Below are 11,671 nucleotides of genomic sequence, written 5' to 3'. Positions count from 1 at the left end.
CCGTGCCCCGGGGGGCCGAGGGGAGGAGAGTGTCGGGGGGGGGGGCCGTGCCCCGGGGGGCTCAGGGGAGGAGCGTGTCGGAGGGGGGGGCCGTGCCCCGGGGGGCGCAGGATTCAGGGGCTGCGAGTTATATCGGCCCGTAGTGCAGGGCTCCAGCAATATTCAGGGCATGGGGGCCCAGCTCCACCAGTGTTTAGGGCTTGGTCTCACCCCGGCTCCGCCTGCCGCCCCCAAGTGTCCCCCTTGGCCCCCACTTGCTGCCCCCGCGCGTCTCTCCTGGGGCCCCAGAGCGTCCCTCTCCCACCCCGCAGCTCCGGCGCTGCCTCGGCTCTGCTCGCTCCGGGCGCCAGCTGCCACCGCAGGGTCCTAGCGCCCCCATGCACGAGGGCCAGGGCGGGCAGCCCTGACCCTCCCGCCGGCCTCGGACCCTTCCCTCTTCCGGCAGGACCCTCCACCAGCACAGGGGGCCTCCCGCCCGCAGTCACCACTTCTGCCCCACGCTGGGCAAGGGGCAACCCCACCCCAACCCTCTGCCCTAGCCCTGAGCCCCTCCCACACCCCAAACCCCTCATCACCAGCCAGAGCCTTCATCCCCCCGCATCCTAACTCTCTGCCTGAGCCCCTCCTCATCCCCAGCCCCACGCCTCAACCCTCTGCCTGAGCCCCTCCCACACCGCAAACTCCTCATCACCAGCCCCACCCCACAGCCCTCACCCCGCACCTCAACCCTCTGCCTGAGCCCCTCCCACACCCCAAACCCCTCATCACCAGCCAGAGCCTTCACCCCCAGGCACCCGAACTCTCTGCCTGAGCCCCTCCTCATCCCCAGCCCCACACCACAGCCCTCATCCCGCACTGCAACCCTCTGCCTGACCCCTCCCACACCCCAAACCCCTCATCACCAGCCCCACCCCACAGCCCTCACCCCGCACCTCAACCCTCTGCCTGAGCCCCTCCCACACCCCAAACCCTCATCCCCAGCCAGAGCCTTCATCCCCAGGCACCCTAACTCTCTGCCTGAGCCCCTCCTCAACCCCAGCCCCACCCCACAGTCCTCACCCTACACTGCAACCCTCTGCCTAAGCCCCTCCCATACCCCAAACCCCTCATCACCAGCCCCACACCACAGCCCTCACCCCGCACTGCAACCCTCTGCCTAAGCCCCTCCCATACCCCAAACCCCTCATCACCAGCCCCACACCACAGCCCTCACCCTGCACTGCAACCCTCTGCCTAAGCCCCTCCCATACCCCAAACCCCTCATCACCAGCCCCACACCACAGCCCTCACCCTGCACTGCAACCCTCTGCCTGAGCCCCTCCCACACCCCAAACCACTGATCACCAGCCCCACACCACAGCCCTCACCCTGCACTGCAACCCTCTGCCTGAGCCCCTCCCACACCCCAAACCCCTCATCACCAGCCCCACACCACAGCCCTCACCCCGCACTGCAACCCTCTGCCTGAGCCCCTCCCACACTCCAAACCCTCATCCCCAGCCAGAGCCTTCATCCCCAGGCACCCTAACTCTCTGCCTGAGCCCCTCCTCATCCCCAGCCCCACACCACAGCCCTCACCCCGCACTGCAACCCTCTGCCTGACCCCTCCCACACTCCAAACCCCTCATCACCAGCCCCACGCCACAGCCCTCACCCCGCACCTCAACCCTGTGCCCTTACCCCTCCCACACCCCAAACCCCTCATCACCAGCCCCACCCCACAGCCCTCACCCCGCACCTCAACCCTCTGCCTGACCCCTCCCACACCCCAAACCCCTCATCACCAGCCCCACCCCACAGCCCTCACCCCGCACCTCAACCCTCTGCCTGAGCCCCTCCCACACTCCAAACCCTCATCCCCAGGCACCCTAACTCTCTGCCTGAGCCCCTCCTCATCCCCAGCCCCACCCCACAGCCCTCACCCCGCACCTCAACCCTCTGCCCTTACCCCTCCCACACCCCAAACCCCTCATCACCAGCCCCACCCCACAGCCCTCACCCCGCACCTCAACCCTCTGCCTGAGCCCCTCCCACACCCCAAACCCCTCATCCCCAGCCAGAGCCTTCATCCCCAGGCACCCGAACTCTCTGCCTGAGCCCCTCCTCATCCCCAGCCCCACACCACAGCCCTCATCCCGCACTGCAACCCTCTGCCTGAGCCCCTCCCACACCCCAAACCCCTCATCACCAGCCCCACCCCACAGCCCTCACCCCGCACCTCAACCCTGTGCCCTTACCCCTCCCACACCCCAAACCCCTCATCACCAGCCCCACCCCACAGCCCTCACCCCGCACCTCAACCCTCTGCCCTTACCCCTCCCACACCCCAAACCCCTCATCACCAGCCCCACCCCACAGCCCTCACCCCATACCTCAACCCTCTGCCTGAGCCCCTCCCACACCCCAAACCCCTCATCCCCAGCCAGAGCCTTCATCCCCAGGCACCCGAACTCTCTGCCTGAGCCCCTCCTCATCCCCAGCCCCACACCACAGCCCTCACCCCGCACTGCAACCCTCTGCCTGAGCCCCTCCCACACCCCAAACCCCTCATCACCAGCCCCACCCCACAGCCCTCACCCCGCACCTCAACCCTGTGCCCTTACCCCTCCCACACCCCAAACCCCTCATCACCAGCCCCACCCCACAGCCCTCACCCCGCACCTCAACCCTCTGCCCTTACCCCTCCCACACCCCAAACCCCTCATCACCAGCCCCACCCCACAGCCCTCACCCCATACCTCAACCCTCTGCCTGAGCCCCTCCCACACCCCAAACCCCTCATCACCAGCCAGAGCCTTCATCCCCAGGCACCCGAACTCTCTGCCTGAGCCCCTCCTCATCCCCAGCCCCACACCACAGCCCTCATCCCGCACTGCAACCCTCTGCCTGACCCCTCCCACACCCCAAACCCCTCATCACCAGCCCCACACCACAGCCCTCACCCCGCACTGCAACCCTCTGCCTAAGCCCCTCCCATACCCCAAACCCCTCATCACCAGCCCCACACCACAGCCCTCACCCTGCACTGCAACCCTCTGCCTGAGCCCCTCCCACACCCCAAACCCCTCATCACCAGCCCCACCCCACAGCCCTCACCCCGCACCTCAACCCTGTGCCCTTACCCCTCCCACACTCCAAACCCTCATCCCCAGCCAGAGCCTTCATCCCCAGGCACCCGAACTCTCTGCCTGAGCCCCTCCTCATCCCCAGCCCCACCCCACAGTCCTCACCCTACACTGCAACCCTCTGCCTAAGCCCCTCCCATACCCCAAACCACTGATCACCAGCCCCACGCCACAGCCCTCACCCCGCACTGCAACCCTCTGCCTGAGCCCCTCCCACACCGCAAACCCCTCATCACCAGCCCCACCCCACAGCCCTCACCCCGCACCTCAACCCTGTGCCCTTACCCCTCCCACACCCCAAACCCCTCATCACCAGCCCCACCCCACAGCCCTCACCCCATACCTCAACCCTCTGCCTGAGCCCCTCCCACACTCCAAACCCCTCATCACCAGCCCCACACCACAGCCCTCACCCTGCACTGCAACCCTCTGCCTGAGCCCCTCCCACACCCCAAACCCCTCATCACCAGCCCCACACCACAGCCCTCACCCTGCACTGCAACCCTCTGCCTGAGCCCCTCCCACACCCCAAACCCCTCATCACCAGCCCCACACCACAGCCCTCACCCCGCACTGCAACCCTCTGCCTAAGCCCCTCCCATACCCCAAACCCCTCATCACCAGCCCCACACCACAGCCCTCACCCTGCACTGCAACCCTCTGCCTGAGCCCCTCCCACACCCCAAACCCCTCATCACCAGCCCCACACCACAGCCCTCACCCTGCACTGCAACCCTCTGCCTGAGCCCCTCCCATACCCCAAACCCCTCATCACCAGCCCCACACCACAGCCCTCACCCTGCACTGCAACCCTCTGCCTGAGCCCCTCCCACACTCCAAACCCCTCATCACCAGCCCCACGCCACAGCCCTCACCCTGCACCTCAACCCTGTGCCCTTACCCCTCCCACACCCCAAACCCCTCATCACCAGCCCCACACCACAGCCCTCACCCTGCACTGCAACCCTCTGCCTAAGCCCCTCCCACACTCCAAACCCCTGATCACCAGCCCCACGCCCCCCATGGTTAGTTTTCAATATGCCACAGAGTTTTTTATTGACAACACATAAGTGCCTCACATCATATCAGCCGGGCAGGAATCTCAAACTTCATTGCACCGCGACCCCCTTCTGACAACAAAAATTACTGCATGAACCCAGGACGGGGGAATGAAGCCTGAGCCTGTCCGAGCCCTGTGGCCCAGGGTGTGTGTGTGGGGGGCAAAGCCCAAGTCCCACCGCCCCGTGCGGGGTGGGTGGGGAGTGGAACTGAAGGCCAAAGGCTTCAGTCCCAGGCAGGGAGCCTGTAACTTGAGCCCTGCCACCCAGGGCTGAAGCCCTCAGACTTGGGTTTTGGCCCTGGGCCCCAGCAAGTCTATCCCAGGTCTGGTGACCCCATTAAAACAGTTTGAGAACTGCTGTGCTAGGGGAAAGCTGGAGGTTTGGGCAGCAGGGGAAGGAACAGCCAGGGCTTATGGCATCAGGGAAAGTGGGGAGGCAATTTGGGGTAAGAAAATTAGCTTGATAGTTCTACTGAAATTATCAATAGTGAAACAGATGTCAGCATTAGGCTTCAGAGTCAACCCTCCCTTTTGGTGATTGGGGCAGTTCAGGCCCCTCAGACCTATTGTTCCAGGCTCTCTGCACACTCAGGAAGCTTCCACTATTTCACATTTTCAGGTGTTTTTTTTTAAAAAACCAACCATAAGGGCTAGAAACATAATTTAAAAAAACAGAAAGCAAAGATTCTGGAGCAGAGTTTTGCTGGATCCTGTGTAGATTCCATGGCTTAGGAATTGTGGTGCACCTGATACCCTGGAGACTGGGGTCTAGGAGGGTGGGAATGAGTGCTCCTCCAGGGATGCAATTGTTTCAGGGTGACGCTGAGGACAGCTGCTTTCTGTGTTGAGATGGTATCTGTGGTGCTTTGAATGGCCTCTCTGTGCCATGGCTCCTCTAACATGATCAGAGAGATTTCCTGACACACAAACATTCTGAGGGCGACATGACACTTAAATATTCATCTGGCATCATGGCGCACACTGCTTTGCATGGCAAGGTGATGTGGCATGTGCGGGGCAGAGGGCATTGTCCAAACCCCATTTGTAAGGAGATTGCTTTCACATGTTAACACCAGGAAACAGAGGAGTGATAACCAGCGCACAGCCTGGTAGACACACTATGGTTCCTAACTAAGGGAGGGGACCGGGTTTTGTCTTTGCCCATCAGCTGTGATTGTCAGTTGTACCCAAGGTCTGACAGGGTGTTGCTGCTTTGTGGATGGGCCAGCCAAACTGTGGCTGTATTGCAGGGTTCGGCTGTCATGGCATCCCTCAGGGCCTTGCAGTCTGTTACCAGACGTGCTCTGTTGACTCACCTGCCCTCTGCCAGGCATCACACAGGGCTGGGATCAAAAGACACGTCCGAGGCATTGGCAGCATTTGGGAGCCCAAAAGAAAACGGGAAACCAGGACTCAACTGTCGTGCAGTTTGGTCCCCTGCCCCGGTTTGTAACTGTGGTGCAAACGGGAACATGTGCCACGGCCCTGGAACGGGGAGGCCCATGCTGCCCTCAAGCGTTGTCCAGTTGTCTGGTGTCAAGCTGGCGCTGGTCCGGAGAGCCCCTTCGCGTCACGCTTGCAGCGAGCACCGTTCTGCTCCCAGCAGCTTTGTCCGGACATGGGGAAGTGGTGGAGCTTAGGTCAGGCTCAGCTTTCCTGTCCTAGCCAAGCCTGGCCTCCACTCAACCTGTTTCCGAGTCGAGATGCAGAGTAACACCTTGTTGCCTGATTTAGCTGGTCGAGCTGCACATGGGCTCCTGCCTGGACTAGGACACGACCAGCTAAAATCAAGCTAAAGATGTTACTCTGGCATCTACATCAGGGAGAAGGTTTAAGTTGGGCTTAGCTAGCTCTGCTCACCTGAGCCTGAATGAAACCTCCTAGACAAGATAAACACTTTGTGGCTGGTGTCCTGAGAGTGATGGTAGCTCTCCCTGTAGACATGTGCATTTGGCAACATATTTGGAAACGGGAGCTGGATGCTTAGTCTACTGCTAGGTGTGTGGGTGTGGGTGTGAATGAGACAGCTGGTGTTTGTAAGCCAATAAACACATATACAAAAGCAGTGTGTGTCAGGATCTGCCGATGCCCCTCAATCCCGACCCGCAGCCCCCTTGTTATGCCAGCCCTGCTGATGCCCCTCAATCCGGACCCGCAGCTCCTCCCTCCATGATAACAAAGACCTCATCTATTAACCTGCTTTCTGTCTCCGGACAGTCATTCATTCTGGACCATTCAGCTGCAACCGGAGTCAAATCCTGTGCTGGGAGCCAGAGATGTTTTGGGAGGCTGTGGATCCTGTGGGGCTGGTTTAGGTTTGATAGAACTGGATAATCCAGGGATCTGTGGTGCCCCTTTGGTATGGGGCTAATTAGGGCAAATACCAAAGGGTTGGGCCCGGCTCTCTGCCCCAGGAGGGGCTGAAGGGGAGGTGAATCTCCTCCTCAGAGCCTGCACTGCCTCTGGCTGCTGGAACAGCATTCCCCAGTGCTGTAAGCCCCAGCTGCCCCTCCCCCAGTGCCCAGCTCCCACCTTCCCCCAATAGCTCCTACAAGGGAGCTGCCCCTCAGTTGTGTTGTGCATCCAGCTCCCGGCACAATGGGGTCCTGATCCCTGTGTGGGGCCCCATTTGCGCTACTGCAATCCCCATAACAAGGATACCTGCCCCACCCAGCTCCGGGCCACTTGGGGGCAGTGCAAAAGAAATCAAATCTACTGTCAAACCGTGGGGGAGAGGGCGAGGGTTTGGGAACGGCAGTGCTCGGTAATTGCAGGGTATCTGCCAGGTGGTATAAAGTACTGCCTAGAACACCCAGTACAAAGAAATCATTTCACCCACTCCCGCAATGCAGCCACCTCTGGGGTAGAAGACAGCAGCAGCTTCCCAGCACATGGCAACACAGCACAGCAAGTTAGAACAGAGGAGGCAGGGGAATCCCATGAAGCTGCTGGGGGTGGTTATGGAGGCTGAATGTAACTGGCTGAGCTGGACCCATGGCCAGGACCCAGTGGCTGATGCTCCCGCTGTTATGGAAGGACCCTGCCCATGAGCACAAGTGGCCCAGGAGCCCTTTCTCTTCAAAGAGACAGCACCGCTCGTGGCAGGCTGGAAAACTGCACCCAGCACAACATGGGTGGGAAGAGCGCCTTGACACTCCAGCCCTGCTTGCAGGAACGCAATCCCCTGCAGGAGGTCCTGGGAGGCCTCCCCGCTCAGCGAGCGAGCGCTGACCTGCCCTGCCCCCATGGGCTGCACAGCATCTCAGCTGGAGTCTGCCTGTGGCAGGAGTGACTGGTGGGGGGATGCTCCTGATTAGGTCCAAACCCCAGAACAGAGCTCAGCGTTAAATGGGGCTGGGGGCGAGTGAGGCTAGCTAACTCAAAGCACCGTTCCTGGAGCTAGCCAGGGCTCTGGCCCCTGCGAACGGACAGGGCTGCGGACAGCAGCTGGCCAGTGCCACGGGGAACAATGCTTTTGGCTGGAGAAGGCCCCAGTCTCCTTGGTCCTTCACACATCAACGGCCTTCAAGGCCAGGAACAGCAGACACAGGGAGCTGGGGCTACATTGGCCTGAGGAAATGGGGATCTTCTGCATCCAACCTGACCCCCACCCCGCCGCCCAAAGCCAGGTCCACGGGTACCCTCCCCTGGGCCCTGGAGATGGGCGTGGCTGGGCCCCTGAGTTCCCATCCTGGTTCCACCTCCTCAGTTTCAGTGCCCTACCCTGCCCCTGGCTCCATCTGCTCCTGCGCTGTGGAGGATCTGTTATCCCGGCACTCCCCGGCTCCTGTGGCCAGATGGGCCCATTTCTGGCTGGTGGGAAGCGGGGTGTGAGCGTGAGGCTGGGGGCTCTGGGAATGTTCAAGCCTCTGCTGTCTCTCTGCCCCACACTTTCCCCACATGTGGCTGGGGGGGACATGCCTGTCTTGTGGCCTCTCCTCCTCCCCCCTCCGCCCACCAGCTCTGCCCTCCAGTGCCTGTGTCTGGGGTGGGGCCCAGCTGCTTCAGTGATAATCTCAGGCATGGGAGGAGTGAGCTAGCCCAGACAGCTCCATAGGAACAGCCACACCATGCAGAGAGGGGAGAATGGGGCTGGGGCCGGAGGGGGAACCCAGGCTGGAGGCTCCCAGGGCAGGTTGGCACCTCCATGCACTTCAGGGAACTGGCCCAGAAAGGCAGGGACATGCTGCAGTGCACAGAGCCCGTGTTACCAACGGCCAGAGGGCTCAGCCCAGTGCGGCCGGACCCCAGGGGCAGACAGCTCAGTGCCAGGCCCTGGCTACAAAACGACTCCACCTTGGCAGACTCCAGAGAACCTTATCACATCTCTCCAGCTGCCAGCTGCAGCATGGCTCAGAGTAGAAAGCCCTGGGGGTGGGGGGGATCTCGCCTCTCCCCCCACCCCCCTCAGCACTGACAGCTGCTGCAGATTGAGGGTGTCTGCTGTTCTGCCTGCGGAGCATGAAGAGGGGGCTGTGCGCCTTGGCCCCATCGCTTGGGGACAGTCTGTTACTCTGCTGAGAATATACAAGTTAGAGAAAGCGCCCTTTCCCCAGACTGGCCCCTGACAAGCCCAAGGCTGGCAGCCTCCCTCTGGCATCAGGGAAATCCTTGGATGCCCAGCTCGCCCTGTCCCCAGCAGTGGGCACTGTCCCTTCCAAGCTGGTGCTGAGCCCAAGGCCCAGCAACACCCTGTGCAGCTGGAGCGTCTTTTAGAGAACGCTCTGCTGCCTCGTGGAATTTTTCCTACGTCCGGCGCTAGCCCCAGAACCTTGGCAAAATCCCATCTTGGGGACTTAGATCCCTAGCCCCAAGCAGCTGCGCCTGGAGACAGGGTTCGCCTTTATTTCCTGGCCTAGGCTTTTGAATGAAGTCACTGCATGGGAGTTAACAGTGGCTATGCTGTGCCCCAGAGGTGGCTGCATTTCTGTGGTGGGAGAAAGGAGACCCAAGTGCACACAGTGAATGCGTTAAGTGCGTCTTGCTCCTGAGGGGCCACTGTTGAAATGCAGGGGAATAAAGTCAGCTGACTGGGGGAAGGGATGTGAGGAGAGCCCCAGTGTGCTGAGGGGAGGGTTTTATCCATTAAAGTGAATGTGAGCTGCGTGGCTACGCCCCAGCAGACTAACAGGCTCGGTTCATCCCAGCCAGGGCGGCACGGCGACAGTGGCTTGGCAGATTGTGGCCCCCCTTAGCGCACTGCATCACGGACCAGGCAAGTATCAGCATCGTCAGCCCCAGCACGGTAACAGAGGGTGCCAGCTCCAAACAGTCCGGCCATTAACCTGCCCCGCAGCAAACAAATGGTTATTGCAGCTCCCTGCTAATGGGTGGTTTGTGTAATTCAAAACAAAACTGGCTCCAGCCCTTAACCTGGGAAAACCTGGAGGGAGGCTGCCCACGGGTGGGAGACAGGTGAGCAGCGAACAAGGCAGCAACTGGCCCCAGAAAAGAAGTGATGCAGCAAGTGGGGAGCCAGTGGATTCTGGCCTATAGGCTGGTTTAGGTTAAGAAATAAGTAGAAGTTAAGTTTAGGGCCTCAGTGTCAAGGAGTATGGGAAACTGAAGTTGCTACTGAGAAAAGTTAGAGAGAAGTTGGAGACAAAGTATTGTGGGAAAGTCAGAGCTAGCAAGGACATGGCCCTGGGTTATGTCCCCATTCAGTTGTGGTTATAACTGGTTGGAGCGGGGTTTATAAGGAGTGTATTCGAGAATCGCGAATGTTTTATTAAAATGCTTCTCCACTGACAGTCTGGGAAGGACATTGGCCCAGATGTTGATTTAAATAACAGGTGATGTTAAGAGTCAATAAGATGATGGAAATATAACTATGGTGAAGGGCAGTTTAATGTTGATAAGTATTATTGGAAGCAGAACTGACATCTAGTGACAATCTGTGGGACGAGGACTTGAGGAGCAGACTGTATTTGCATAGATCTGCCTACGCTGCCTGAGTGCTCAGCAAATGCAGCTGCTTTGCCAAAATGAGTTTTGGCTGGTTCTGGGTTACAGTTCACTCTAGTATTGAGTGTGGGGGTAATGAAATGTTGTTCTCCTTATTGGTACCTCTCTGATGGACTGCAACCGTGTCATGGTGGAGAGGCTTGCATGGGCTAAAAACACTCAGCATTATATCATCCGGAGCTTTTATACTCCTGCTAGGGTCCCCCTTGGCGAGCAGGCCTGAAGCGAGGCTCCTGACTAACCGTGGTCCAGACTTCAAAAGACCCCAATAGTGGATTGGATGCATATAGAGGACCTTCTAGTACTCTGTGGCTATGAAGGCGGATGAGGGCTGCAGCAGGAGGGAGGCCCCTGGATCTCCCTGCACTGGGTCAGGGTTTTTCTCCTGTCAAGTTTCATGTGGCTACTGCCCATGCACCAGGCTCCCGCCCATGCACCAGGCTCCCCATGTTAAAAGATTTCACACACAGGCCTCTGCCAAAGGGCTCACAGCCGCACAAAGTCCTGTGACGATGACTGGCAGGAAAGACAGGAGCTGTGATCTCTGGGAGTCTTTAGTCACAAATCTGCACACAGGCGGCAGCCGTGTGATGGTCGTTTTGTGCTTGGTTGAGACAGAAGTGCATTTTGGCAGCAGCAGCTGTGACTGACCAGGTCCTTTTTGGGATCCCCTCTGCTCACCCGAAATGCGGAGGGGCTAGAAAAGGTGCCCCAAATATCGGCTGTCTCACACTCTTCCAACTGGATGGCCACATGCAGTGGGATCACTCAACTCCGCGGCCGAAACAAGAGCTATAAGACAACGAATTTTGTCACCTGGAATGTCTGCACCCTTATGGACTCTCAGCTCAGCGAATGCCCAGAAAGAAGAACTGCCATAACTGCCAGAGAACTGGCAAGACTCAACATTGACATTGCAGCTCTTAGGGAGACCCACCAGGCCGACGAGGGCCAATTAAAAGAGGATAGCGGTGGCTACACCTTCTTTTGGAAAGGAAAGCCACCTGAAGGGAGACGCATTCATGGGATTGGCTTTGCCAACAAAAATAAGATGACCAGTCAGCTTTTGGAGCTTCCCGTGGGGATCAACGAGCATCTCATGACTCTTGGGCTCAAGGTCAGCAACAGCCAATATGCCACGGTCATCAGTGCATGTGCCCTAACACTCGGTGGTGAGGAAGACAATAAGGAGCGAGCAGTTTTATAGAACCCTTGATGCAGTCCTGACAACCACACCGAAGGCAGACAAACTCATCCCCTTGGGAGATTTCAGTGCCAGAGTCGGATGGGATTTCCAACTCTGGAGGGGCACAATAGGCAAAGAAGGGGTGGGAAATGTAAACCCCAATGGTATTCTCCTCAGCAAACGTGTGGAGCATGACCTGCTCATCACAAATGCCATCTTTAGGCAGAGTAACAAATTTAATCTCACCTGGAAACATCCTTGGTCCAAACACGCCTCCTTGACTATGTTATAGTCAGAGCCCGAGACTCTGCCGACGTCTGTGTAACACGAGCTATG

The sequence above is a fragment of the Chelonia mydas genome, chromosome 12 (assembly GCF_015237465.2).
Source record: "Chelonia mydas isolate rCheMyd1 chromosome 12, rCheMyd1.pri.v2, whole genome shotgun sequence".
NCBI classification, from domain to species: Eukaryota; Metazoa; Chordata; order Testudines; family Cheloniidae; genus Chelonia; species Chelonia mydas.
Note: the sequence above shows the minus strand (reverse complement) of the source record.